This window comes from Xiphias gladius, chromosome 12 (assembly GCF_016859285.1).
Source record: "Xiphias gladius isolate SHS-SW01 ecotype Sanya breed wild chromosome 12, ASM1685928v1, whole genome shotgun sequence".
Taxonomy (NCBI): domain Eukaryota; kingdom Metazoa; phylum Chordata; class Actinopteri; order Istiophoriformes; family Xiphiidae; genus Xiphias; species Xiphias gladius.
The window spans coordinates 13,360,813-13,374,711 of record NC_053411.1 but is presented as its reverse complement, the minus strand read 5'-3'; the positions used below and the strand labels follow the sequence as shown (position 1 = coordinate 13,374,711).

The 13,899-nt window shown below is 42.0% G+C and overlaps 7 non-coding genes across 7 annotated transcripts; 1 reads left to right on the top strand and 6 right to left on the bottom strand.

Annotated features, from left to right (window-relative positions):
• Positions 1-78: 78 nt before the first annotated feature.
• On the bottom strand, positions 79-152 carry trnak-uuu. Its single transcript has one exon. It is a non-coding gene; the product is annotated as a tRNA-Lys (tRNA).
• Positions 153-3,304: 3,152 nt separating this feature from the next.
• Positions 3,305-3,378, bottom strand: trnan-guu. The gene has a single exon. It is a non-coding gene; the product is annotated as a tRNA-Asn (tRNA).
• Positions 3,379-5,783: 2,405 nt separating this feature from the next.
• Positions 5,784-5,857, bottom strand: trnan-guu. Its single transcript has one exon. It is a non-coding gene; the product is annotated as a tRNA-Asn (tRNA).
• Positions 5,858-7,795: 1,938 nt separating this feature from the next.
• Positions 7,796-7,869, bottom strand: trnan-guu. Its single transcript has one exon. It is a non-coding gene; the product is annotated as a tRNA-Asn (tRNA).
• Positions 7,870-8,312: 443 nt separating this feature from the next.
• trnan-guu lies at positions 8,313-8,386 on the bottom strand. The gene has a single exon. It is a non-coding gene; the product is annotated as a tRNA-Asn (tRNA).
• A 2,844-nt stretch (positions 8,387-11,230) lies between these two features.
• trnan-guu lies at positions 11,231-11,304 on the bottom strand. The gene has a single exon. It is a non-coding gene; the product is annotated as a tRNA-Asn (tRNA).
• A 1,534-nt stretch (positions 11,305-12,838) lies between these two features.
• On the top strand, positions 12,839-12,912 carry trnan-guu. Its single transcript has one exon. It is a non-coding gene; the product is annotated as a tRNA-Asn (tRNA).
• Positions 12,913-13,899: the final 987 nt, after the last annotated feature.

The window sequence follows — 13,899 nt, the reverse complement described above, 5'->3', positions numbered from 1 at the left end:
AACTTCAAGAACTTCAAGCAGAATAGGCTACATGATGTTACCTTATTATATACCTGATTATTTAATATGAAAGTACTAAATCCCTGGGTGGGCTCGGACCACCAACCTTTCAGTTAAAAGCCGAACGCGCTAACCAGTTGCACCACAGAGACACCCGTGCGATGATTCTGAGGGGGGGTTCGATCAATCGTCAGTCCCACCCACCTGTAATAGTTATTTACCTCTCTAAAAGGTAAGTTATTATAACAGAATGAACAGGGCACGTCACCAATAGAATAGGGGCATGTTCTTGTATCCAAAATTAAATACAAAGTCAGCCTAAAATTCCAACTCAATAGTTTGACAAATCTGAATTAGTCCATTTTCACTGAAAAAAAGTACACGACTTGAACTATTCAGATACATTGACACTGTAAGGAAAAACTGCACTGTAGGATTCTATAGGAATGATGACTCAGTTTTTCCAGTCATCTGACTGGTCAGTAGACAGACTGTTGACAAGTTTTGATCTGATCCCCCAAGTTAACCTACTCCTGATCAGGTTAGTCATGACTTGTCAAAGGTATTGAGTTGGAGGTTTGAAACCCACAAATCTTGTTTGGTGGTACAGGCCCTTTGTTTCCGTGACCCTTTGAGACAATAAGTTTGTATCTGTGAGTCTTGTGGGAAATGATATTCAGTTTGTGTTATGTTTTTCTCAGTTAGTTAAACTGTAGAATAGAGAAGTATCACTTAGTACATTCCATTCTCCATTTTAAGCACCTGTTTGGGCTATTTCGAAGGACAAGAATCACCCAGGGTCACTGTGCCCTGTCTGTCAGTAGACAGACTGTTGACAAGTTTTGATCTGATCCTCTCAAGTTACCTACTCCTGAGAAGGTTAGTCATGCAACAAAGATAGCTGGATAACCCACTCATTTTGTCTGGTTATCATAAGGTGTAAGGGTTAGATAAACCTGGAAAAATGTCCTTGTGTCTAACATATTTGAATTCAAAGTCAAACACTCAAGTTGACCAGAAAGACTCACATGATAGGTGAACAAGTCAATTGTCACCCTAACGACCCTCACAGTGTTAGCACCCATGTAATCCCAACAACTCCCTGATTTTTGCTTAATCTCATCTCTGAATCCCTCATGGTTGTTGGATCAATTACCCAAAAACTTGGGGTATGTCGCAACAGGTTTCTTCACAATTTTTCCTTATATGAATTGTTTTTCCAGTCATCTGACTGGTCAGTAGAAAGACTGTTGACAAGTTTTGATCTGATCCTCTCAAGTTAACCTACTCCTGATCAGGTTAGTCATGCAACAAAGATAGCTGGATAACCCACTAATCTTTTCGGGTGGTACAGGCCCTTTGTTTCCGTGATCATAAGGTGTAAGGGTTAGATAAACCTGGAAAAATGTCGTTGTGTTTTTTTAACCTATTTGAATTCAAAGTCAAACAACACTCAAGTTGACCAGAAAGACTCACATGATAGGTGAACAAGTCACTTGTCACCCTAACGACCCTCACAGTGTTAGCACCCATGTAATCCCAACAACTCACATGATGACCATGAGGGTCAAAGACTCATGTGACCTCAACGACTCGCAAAGTTTTGCTGAACCCCCCACTAGCCAGTTAGAACTGAAGAAGCATTTCGGATGAGAGGCGAAACGACTTCAAGACCTTCAAGCAAGTCCGGTTGCCTTGGTTCAGCACTAATAGAACAGGCTACATCTCTCTAACATCTACATGATGTTACCTGATTAATTAAGATGGAAATACTACATCCCTGGTTGGGCTAGAACCGGATAACAGCCGAACGCGCTAACCAACTGCAACACAGAGACACCCGTGCGATGGTTCTGAGGGGGCGTTCCATCAATCGTCAACTTATACCCACCTGCATACGTTTTTTTACCTCTCTAAATCGGGCTGGTCATTATGGTAAAAAATGTAATCATGGACCTTGAAATTGCTAATTCAGCAACCCTACCTGTTTTTGCAGAAAAATAACGACTTACTGACAATATAACAAACATAGAGATAAAGGCAGAAAAAAATGAATAGAACACAGTTTGAACGCTGCTGTCCTGTAGTACGTAATCCAGTCTCGCCTATGTCCAATCTCATATTGGACAGTGAATAGCATGATCGGATGATGAGATTGGAGCTCAGCAAAAAGCACAGCAAAAAGAGAGGGTCTGTAGTTACAGCACAATTTTTCCTTATAGTGTCAATGTATCTGAATTGTTCAAGTCATGTATTTTTTTTCCAGCAGTGAGAATTAACTTATTCGGACTCTTCAAAGGTATTGAGTTGGAATTTTGAAACCCACGAATCTTGTTTGGTGGTACAAGCCCTTTGTTTCCGTGACCCTTTGAGACAATAAGTTTGTATCTGTGAGTCTTGTGGGAAATGATATTCAGTTTGTGTTATGTTTTTCTCAGTTAGTTAAACTGTAGAATAGAGAAGTATCACTTAGTACATTCCATTCTCCATTTTAAGCACCTGTTTGGGCTATTTCGAAGGACAAGAAACACCCAGGGTCACTGTGCCCTGTCTGTCAGTAGACAGACTGTTGACAAGTTTTGATCTGATCCTCTCAAGTTACCTACTCCTGAGAAGGTTAGTCATGCAACAAAGATAGCTGGATAACCCACTCATTTTGTCTGGTTATCATAAGGTGTAAGGGTTAGATAAACCTGGAAAAATGTCCTTGTGTCTAACATATTTGAATTCAAAGTCAAACACTCAAGTTGACCAGAAAGACTCACATGATAGGTGAACAAGTCACTTGTCATCCTAACGACCCTCACAGTGTTAGCACCCATGTAATCCCAACAACTCACATGATGACCATGAGGGTCAACGACTCATGTGACCTCAACGACTCACAAGTTTTGCTGAACCTCCCACTAGCCAGTTAGAACTAAAGAAGCCTTTCGGATGAGAGGCGAAACGACTTCAAGACCTTCAAACAAGTCCGGTTACCTTGGTTCAGTAATAGAACAGGCTACATCTCTCCCTGATTTTTGCTTAATCTCATCTCTGAATCCCTCATGGTTGTTGGATCAATTACCCAAAAACTTGGGGTATGTCGCAACAGGCTTCTTCGACCCCAAGTCCAGGGTTTATGCCAGGTTTGTTTGACCATGCTTTCTGGAATACCTCTCAGAAACATTCAAGCCGTAATGTTCTCCCCATGTGTGTGCTGCTCTAAACCTGAGACTTTCATAGCGCCCGTGGGCCTGCAGGTCCGACTTGCATGGCCTCAACAGGCACTGTTACCTGATTATTCGAGCAGAAAACACGACGTCCCTGGGTGGGCTCGAACCACCAACCTTTCGGTTAACAGCCGAACGCGCTAACCGATTGCGCCACAGAGACAGCTCGGCTGTTGTGCTGAGGGGGTGTGGCTTCGCTCTTCAAAACCCACCCACCTGTAATAGTTATTTACCTCTCTAAAAGGTTGGTTAGTATAGCAGAATAAACAGGCCACGTCACCCATAGAATAGTGGCATGTTCTTGTATCCAAAATTAAATACAAAGTCAGCCTAAAATTCCAATTCAATACCTTTGACAAGTCTGAATAAGTCCATTTTTGCTGATGGAAAAAAGTACACGACTTGAACTATTCAGATACATTGACACTGTAAGGAAAAACTGCGCTGTAGGATTCTATAGGAATGATGACTCAGTTTTTTCCAGTCATCTGACTGGTCAGTAGACAGACTGTTGACAAGTTTTGATCTGATCCTCTCAAGTTAACCTACTCCTGATCAGGTTAGTCATGCAACAAAGATAGCTGGATAACCCACTAATCTTTTCGGGTGGTACAGGCCCTTTGTTTCCGTGATCATAAGGTGTAAGGGTTAGATAAACCTGGAAAAATGTCGTTGTGTTTTTTTAACCTATTTGAATTCAAAGTCAAACAACACTCAAGTTGACCAGAAAGACTCACATGATAGGTGAACAAGTCACTTGTCACCCTAACGACCCTCACAGTGTTAGCACCCATGTAATCCCAACAACTCACATGATGACCATGAGGGTCAAAGACTCATGTGACCTCAACGACTCGCAAAGTTTTGCTGAACCCCCCACTAGCCAGTTAGAACTGAAGAAGCATTTCGGATGAGAGGCGAAACGACTTCAAGACCTTCAAGCAAGTCCGGTTGCCTTGGTTCAGCACTAATAGAACAGGCTACATCTCTCTAACATCTACATGATGTTACCTGATTAATTAAGATGGAAATACTACATCCCTGGTTGGGCTAGAACCGGATAACAACCGAACGCGCTAACCAACTGCAACACAGAGACACCCGTGCGATGGTTCTGAGGGGGCGTTCCATCAATCGTCAACTTATACCCACCTGCATACGTTTTTTTACCTCTCTAAATCGGGCTGGTCATTATGGTAAAAAATGTAATCATGGACCTTGAAATTGCTAATTCAGCAACCCTACCTGTTTTTGCAGAAAAATAACGACTTACTGACAATATAACAAACATAGAGATAAAGGCAGAAAAAAATGAATAGAACACAGCTTGAACGCTGCTGTCCTGTAGTACGTAATCCAGTCTCGCCTATGTCCAATCTCATATTGGACAGTGAATAGCATGATCGGATGATGAGATTGGAGCTCAGCAAAAAGCACAGCAAAAAGAGAGGGTCTGTAGTTACAGCACAATTTTTCCTTATAGTGTCAATGTATCTGAATTGTTCAAGTCATGTATTTTTTTTCCAGCAGTGAGAATTAACTTATTCGGACTCTTCAAAGGTATTGAGTTGGAATTTTGAAACCCACGAATCTTGTTTGGTGGTACAGGCCCTTTGTTTCCGTGACCCTTTGAGACAATAAGTTTGTATCTGTGAGTCTTGTGGGAAATGATATTCAGTTTGTGTTATGTTTTTCTCAGTTAGTTAAACTGTAGAATAGAGAAGTATCACTTAGTACATTCCATTCTCCATTTTAAGCACCTGTTTGGGCTATTTCGAAGGACAAGAAACACCCAGGGTCACTGTGCCCTGTCTGTCAGTAGACAGACTGTTGACAAGTTTTGATCTGATCCTCTCAAGTTACCTACTCCTGAGAAGGTTAGTCATGCAACAAAGATAGCTGGATAACCCACTCATTTTGTCTGGTTATCATAAGGTGTAAGGGTTAGATAAACCTGGAAAAATGTCCTTGTGTCTAACATATTTGAATTCAAAGTCAAACACTCAAGTTGACCAGAAAGACTCACATGATAGGTGAACAAGTCAATTGTCACCCTAACGACCCTCACAGTGTTAGCACCCATGTAATCCCAACAACTCACATGATGACCATGAGGGTCAACGACTCATGTGACCTCAACGACTCACAAGTTTTGCTGAACCTCCCACTAGCCAGTTAGAACTAAAGAAGCCTTTCGGATGAGAGGCGAAACGACTTCAAGACCTTCAAACAAGTCCGGTTACCTTGGTTCAGCACTAATAGAACAGGCTACATCTCTCCCTGATTTTTGCTTAATCTCATCTCTGAATCCCTCATGGTTGTTGGATCAATTACCCAAAAACTTGGGGTATGTCGCAACAGGCTTCTTCGACCCCAAGTCCAGGGTTTATGCCAGGTTTGTTTGACCATGCTTTCTGGAATACCTCTCAGAAACATTCAAGCCGTAATGTTCTCCCCATGTGTGTGCTGCTCTAAACCTGAGACTTTCATAGCGCCTGTGGGCCTGCAGGTCCGACTTGCATGGCCTCAACAGGCACTGTTACCTGATTATTCGAGCAGAAAACACAACGTCCCTGGGTGGGCTCGAACCACCAACCTTTCGGTTAACAGCCGAACGCGCTAACCGATTGCGCCACAGAGACAGCTCGGCTGTTGTGCTGAGGGGGTGTGGCTTCGCTCTTCAAAACCCACCCACCTGTAATAGTTATTTACCTCTCTAAAAGGTTGGTTAGTATAGCAGAATAAACAGGCCACGTCACCCATAGAATAGTGGCATGTTCTTGTATCCAAAATTAAATACAAAGTCAGCCTAAAATTCCAATTCAATACCTTTGACAAGTCTGAATAAGTCCATTTTTGCTGATGGAAAAAAGTACACGACTTGAACTATTCAGATACATTGACACTGTAAGGAAAAACTGCGCTGTAGGATTCTATAGGAATGATGACTCAGTTTTTTCCAGTCATCTGACTGGTCAGTAGACAGACTGTTGACAAGTTTTGATCTGATCCTCTCAAGTTAACCTACTCCTGATCAGGTTAGTCATGCAACAAAGATAGCTGGATAACCCACTAATCTTTTCGGGTGGTACAGGCCCTTTGTTTCCGTGATCATAAGGTGTAAGGGTTAGATAAACCTGGAAAAATGTCGTTGTGTTTTTTTAACCTATTTGAATTCAAAGTCAAACAACACTCAAGTTGACCAGAAAGACTCACATGATAGGTGAACAAGTCAATTGTCACCCTAACGACCCTCACAGTGTTAGCACCCATGTAATCCCAACAACTCACATGATGACCATGAGGGTCAAAGACTCATGTGACCTCAACGACTCGCAAAGTTTTGCTGAACCCCCCACTAGCCAGTTAGAACTGAAGAAGCATTTCGGATGAGAGGCGAAACGACTTCAAGACCTTCAAGCAAGTCCGGTTGCCTTGGTTCAGCACTAATAGAACAGGCTACATCTCTCTAACATCTACATGATGTTACCTGATTAATTAAGATGGAAATACTACATCCCTGATTGGGCTAGAACGGATAACAACGAGCAGCTAACCAACTGCAACACAGAGACACCCGTATGATGGTTCTGAGGCGTTCCATCAATCGTCAACTTATACCCACCTGCATACGTTTTTACCTCTCTAAATCGGGCTGGTCATTATGGTAAAAAATGTAATCATGGACCTTGAAATTGCTAATTCAGCAACCCTACCTGTTTTTGCAGAAAAATAACGACTTACTGACAATATAACAAACATAGAGATAAAGGCAGAAAAAAATGAATAGAACACAGTTTGAACGCTGCTGTCCTGTAGTACATAATCCAGTCTCGCCTATGTCCAATCTCATATTGGACAGTGAATAGCATGATCGGATGATGAGATTGGAGCTCAGCAAAAAGCACAACAAAAAGAGAGGGTCTGTAGTTACAGCACAATTTTTCCTTATAGTGTCAATGTATCTGAATTGTTCAAGTCATGTATTTTTTTTCCAGCAGTGAGAATTAACTTATTCGGACTCTTCAAAGGTATTGAGTTGGAATTTTGAAACCCACGAATCTTGTTTGGTGGTACAGGCCCTTTGTTTCCGTGACCATTTCACTTAGAAAACTGACCACATTTAAGAGACATACAGCACAATAGCTTCTTTTCTACCATTGCTCTACAATCTACAGCTGGGAAATTGCAATTTGGAAAGAAAGTCCTAGGAGTTTGTTAGACACAAACTCTTGATATGAGACACAAAGTTTGTATCTGTCAGTCTCAAAAACCATATGTGGATGCATTCCCTGATTTTTGCTGAATCTCATCTCTGAATCCCTCATGGTTGTTGGATCAATTACCCCAAAACCTGGGGTATGTCGCAACAGGTTTCTTCGACCCCAAGTCCAGGGTTTATGCCAGGTTTGTTTGACCATGCTTTCTGGAATACCTCTCAGAAACATTCAAGCCGTAATGTTCTCCCCATGTGTGTGCTGCTCTAAACCTGAGACTTTCATAGCGCCCGTGGGCCTGCAGGTCCGACTTGCATGGCCTCAACAGGCACTGTTACCTGATTATTCGAGCAGAAAACACGACGTCCCTGGGTGGGCTTGAACCACCAACCTTTCGGTTAACAGCCGAACGCGCTAACCGATTGCGCCACAGAGACAGCTCGGCTGTTGTGCTGAGGGGGTGTGGCTTCGGTCTTCAAAACCCACCCACCTGTAATAGTTATTTACCTCTCTAAAAGGTTGGATAGTATAGCAGAATTAACAGGGCACGTCACCTATAGAATAGTGGCATGTTCTTGTATCCAAAATTAAATACAAAGTCAGTCTAAAATTCCAGTTCAATACCTTTGACAAGTCTGAATAAGTCCATTTTCGCTGCTGGAAAAAAGTACACGACTTGAACTATTCAGATACATTGACACTGCATTGTTATTGGCCCAAACACCCCAACCTACCTGGGGTATGTCGCAAGAGGTTTCCTCAACCCCAAGTCCAGGGTTTATGCCAGGCTTGTTTAACCATGCTTTCTGGAAAACCTCTCAGAAACATTCAAGCTGTAATGTTCTGACGTGCATCACCTCAACAGGTAATGCAAACACTACGTCCCTGGGTGGGCTCGAACCACCAACCTTTCAGTTAACAGCCGAACGCGCTAACCGATTGCGCCACAGAGACAGCTCGGCTATTAAACTGAGGGGGTGTGATTTCGATCTTCAATGCCCACCCACCTGCATTAGTTATTCATCTCTCTGAAAGGTTGGTTATTATAGCAGAATGAACAGGGCACGTCACCAATAGAATAGTGGATAGAAAAAGAATAGAAATAGAATAGAAAAAATTCAAACCAATACCTTTTTAACAAGTCTGAATAAGTCCATTTTCACTGCTGGAAAAGAAGTACACGACTTGAACAATTCAGATACATTAACACATAAATTGACCGGAAAGATTGGGTCAACGAGTCACTTGTCACCCTAACGACCGGCACAGTGTTAGCACCGATTCAAGCCCTAATGTGTAAAGTTTAATGTTTTCCCCATGTCTGTGCTGCCTGTAAACCTGAGACTTGCATATCGCCTATGGGCCTGCAGGTATGGTTACCTGATTATCCGAGCAGAAAACGCAACGTCCCTGGGTGGGCTTGACCCACCAACCTTTCAGGTAACAGCCAAACGGGCTAACCGATTGCGCCACAGAGACAACTCGGCTGTTGTGCTGAGGGGGTGTGGCTTCCATTTTCAATGCCCACCCACATGTAATAGTTATTTACCTCTCTAAAAGGTTGGTTAGTATAGCAGAATTAACAGGGCACGTCACCTATAGAATAGTGGCATGTTCTTGTATCCAAAATTAAATACAAAGTCAGTCTAAAATTCCAGTTCAATACCTTTGACAAGTCTGAATAAGTCCATTTTCGCTGCTGGAAAAAAGTACACGACTTGAACTATTCAGATACATTGACACTGTAAGGAAAAACTGCGCTGTAGGATTCTATAGGAATGATGACTCAGTTTTTTCCAGTCATCTGACTGGTCAGTAGAAAGACTGTTGACAAGTTTTGATCTGATCCTCTCAAGTTAACCTACTCCTGATCAGGTTAGTCATGCAACAAAGATAGCTTGATAACCCACTAATCTTTTCGGGTGGTACAGGCCCTTTGTTTCCGTGATCATAAGGTGTAAGGGTTAGATAAACCTGGAAAAATGTTGTTGTGTTTTTTTAACCTATTTGAATTCAAAGTCAAACAACACTCAAGTTGACCAGAAAGACTCACATGATAGGTGAACAAGTCACTTGTCATCCTAACGACCCTCACAGTGTTAGCACCCATGTAATCCCAACAACTCACATGATGACCATGATGGTCAACGACTCATGTGACCTCAACGACTCGCAAAGTTTTGCTGAACCCCCCACTAGCCAGTTAGAACTGAAGAAGCCTTTCGGATGAGAGGCGAAACGACTTCAAGACCTTCAAGCAAGTCCGGTTGCCTTGGTTCAGCACTAATAGAACAGGCTACATCTCTCTAACATCTACATGATGTTACCTGATTAATTAAGATGGAAATACTACATCCCTGGTTGGGCTAGAACCGGATAACAGCCGAACGCGCTAACCAACTGCAACACAGAGACACCCGTGCGATGGTTCTGAGGGGGCGTTCCATCAATCGTCAACTTATACCCACCTGCATAAGTTTTTTTACCTCTCTAAATCGGGCTGGTCATTATGGTAAAAAATGTAATCATGGACCTTGAAATTTGGAAAGAAAGTCCTAGGAGTTTGTTAGACACAAACTCTTGATATGAGACACAAAGTTTGTATCTGTCAGTCTCAAAAACCATATGTGGATGCATTCCCTGATTTTTGCTGAATCTCATCTCTGAATCCCTCATGGTTGTTGGATCAATTACCCCAAAACCTGGGGTATGTCGCAACAGGTTTCTTCGACCCCAAGTCCAGGGTTTATGCCAGGTTTGTTTGACCATGCTTTCTGGAATACCTCTCAGAAACATTCAAGCCGTAATATTCTCCCCATGTGTGTGCTGCTCTAAACCTGAGACTTTCATAACCCATCTTCAATGCCCACCCACCTGCATTAGTTATTCATCTCTCTGAAAGGTTGGTTAGTATAGCAGAATGAACAGGGCACGTCACCAATAGAATAGTGGATAGAAAAAGAATAGAAATAGAATAGAAAAAATTCAAACCAATACCTTTAACAAGTCTGAATAAGTCAATTTTCACTGCTGGAAAAGAAGTACACGACTTGAACAATTCAGATACATTAACACATAAATTGACCGGAAAGATTGGGTCAACGAGTCACTTGTCACCCTAACGACCGGCACAGTGTTAGCACCCATTCAAGCCCTAATGTGTAAAGTATAATGTTTTCCCCATGTCTGTGCTGCCTGTAAACCTGAGACTTGCATATCGCCTATGGGCCTGCAGGTATGGTTACCTGATTATCCGAGCAGAAAACGCAACGTCCCTGGGTGGGCTTGACCTACCAACTTTTTGGTTAACAGCCGAACGGCCTAACCGATTGCGCCACAGAGACAGCTCGGCTGTTGTGCTGAGGGGGTGTGGCTTCCATTTTCAATGCCCACCCACCTGCATTAGTTATTCACCTCTCTGAAAGGTTGGTTATTATAGCAGAATGAACAGGGCACATCACCAATAGAATAGTGGATAGAAAAAGAATAGAAATAGAATAGAAAAAATTTAAACCAATATCGTTGACAAGTCTGAGTAAGTCCATTTTCACTGCTGGAAAAGAAGTACACGACTTGAACAATTCAGATACATTAACATATAAGTTTACCAGAAAGACTGGGTCGACGAGTCGATTGTCACCCTAACGACCGGCACAGTGTTAGCACCCATTCAAGCCCTAATGTGTAAAGTTTAATGTTTTGCCCATGTCTGTGCTGCCTGTAAACCTGAGACTTGCATAGTGCCTTTTGGCCTGCAGGCATGGTTACCTGATTATCCGAGCAGAAAACACAACTTCACGTCCCTGGGTGGGCTCGAACCACCAACCTTTCGGTTAACAGCCGAACGCGCTAACCTATTGCGCCACAGAGACAGCTTGGCTGTTGTGCTGAGGGGGTGTAGCTACCACTTCAATGCCCACCCACCTGTAATAGTTATTTACCTCTCTAAAAGGTTGGTTAGTATTGCAGAATGAACAGGGCACGTCACCTATAGAATAGTGGCATGTTCTTGTATCCAAAATTAAATAAAAAGTGAGAGTAAATTTCCAACTCAATACCTTTGACAAGTCTGAATAAGTCCATTTTCACTGCTGGAAAAAAAAATACACGACTTGAACAATTCAGATACATTGACACTGTAAGGAAAAACTGCACTGTAACTACTTTCAGTTAGAAAACTGAAAGTGACCACAATGAACCACAATTAACCTGGGGGAAGAGTGGAAAACATGGGAACCTGGAGAAAAATTAAAGCCTGGAACAGGAAAACAACCTTGCTGATCTGTAAAAGTATCTGTTGCTCTTTATTATTTGTCAGGATCCTATAGGAATGATGACTCAGTTTTTCCAGTCATCTGACTGGTCAGTAGACAGACTGTTGACAAGGTGTCTTAATATATTTGAATTCAAAGCCAAACAACACTTAAGTTGATACTTTAAGTTTCAAAAAAATTGAAAGTTAAAATTGAAATAATACACACCAGTGGCTTCTATGGCATGTTTTTATCCTGTTTAGGATTTTAGAAAATCTGGAAAGTTGTCACGGCAGCAACATTTTATCTTTTATCACAACAAGTGATGAGTCCAAATCAAGGCAAATGGCCAGGCTTTGGTATGACGACTTTTTGAAGCCCTCTCACGGGAACAAAGTTTTTTAAATTTACTCCAGATTCAAAGAAACTCCACCAGTCGTCGTACAGAGTGTAAAAAAATTATAGAGAAAAGAGTGACCTTAAATTCCAAAGAAACTTTGCTTTGTGATTTGCTATATTCACATAGAGCGGTGTCACCCAATATAATACACACATAAAGCTGTCACTGCCTGGCCATGTAGCCTCACTTGTACGGTCTTACCAGCTAAAATTAGATTGATGTAGAATTTGGATCAAAGCCACCCACCCTCAAGCTGGGGGCAGTTGTGTAACCCTAACACCTATGTAGATTCAAAAGGAATACATGTGCTTGATGGTGACGCAAAGACATTACTTCTGTTACTATACAGAAGTCAAAACAGTAATGAGCCTATACTATATAGTTTTATATGTGAGTTGTGTACAAAGCAAGATCAAAGCTACACGCGCTCTTTTGTGGGCCACAGTCATCTCCTGTGGTGCAGCCGCTTCGTTCAGCAATTAACAGAGAGGTTGGTGGTTTCAGGCCCCTCCTTGGACATAGATTTTTCCTATAGCCCTGTGTTTTTTGAAAGGATGTATAACCTCAGGAACTGTCTGAACAGGCACAAATATTGTAAATACTGGGTATACTGTGTCCCACGGGTCCTTAATGCTGTCTTTAGTAATGTGAGTACAATGCAAGTGTGCACACACCTAAACTGCAGACAGTACATGCCTCGTTTTGATAATCTACTCAGGTGAATATACAACACCTCAGAAAGCAAGGATATGAGTCTCTGTGGCGCAATCGGTTAGCGCGTTCGGCTGTTAACCGAAAGGTTGGTGGTTCGAGCCCACCCAGGGACGTAGAGTTTTGTGCTTAAGTAGGCATGTAGATAAGTACCTTGATGTCTATGCTCAGGCATAATGGTTGGAGGAACATGCATGAATATGACACCTCACAAGTAGCAGTATGTCCTAACTGAATTCAGAGTACAATTGAAACTGATGTAAATAAAAGTCACAAACTTGGCGCTTGGCTGGTAAACGAAAGATTGGAGGTTAAAGGCTACCCGGGGACGTGTTTTGTGCTTGAATAACCAGGTAGCATCATGTTAATGAGTAACCTGCTCCATTTAGATGTGCCCTTTTTTTTTTTAACGTAGGGTGAAGGGCAGAGGAACTCAGATAAATGGAGTACAGGCGGTATATGAGGTGGTAGGTGAATCTCTATCAGCTGTGGACACCGCAGCAGGTGATTGAAACCGGTGTGATAAACTTTAAATGCATCTTTTTACTGCTTGTAAGTGTTGACGAACACATCACAGAACCTTTTCTATTTGGATTCAGCCATGACAAGTCATATGAAAAATGTTGTCTCCTTGTGGCACTAGAAGAAAAGACGAGACGGGTAACTAAAGTCAGTTGAACTGCCTGAGCACTTATCTTCCACCTTTGGCCTGTGCGAGAGTCAATTAATCTTAGTCTTTTGATTGCCCGTTTGGCTGTTCTGGTTTCTGCTATGCCGTGTGTTTTATTAATGTATTTGGTTAGACTTAGGGCTTATTGTTAGGAAATATTTCATATGTGTTGGTGGCCATGAAACTCTCCGAAACAAAATGTTTATAGTTTGAAATCAGCTAATTAGTACATTTACTAGCACTCAAGAACACAAAGACCGTATGCTAAAGTATGTTAAACATACAGATGGGGGGGGGAGTAAACAAAGAAACCAAACTATTGAACACAGTTCTTTTGAAATATATTTCTTCTCATTTGGCGTTTTGATGATGGTGTTGGAGAATGTCAACGTGCCAGTCCAAAATCTCTCATTAAGTACTCAAGTAGTTTAAG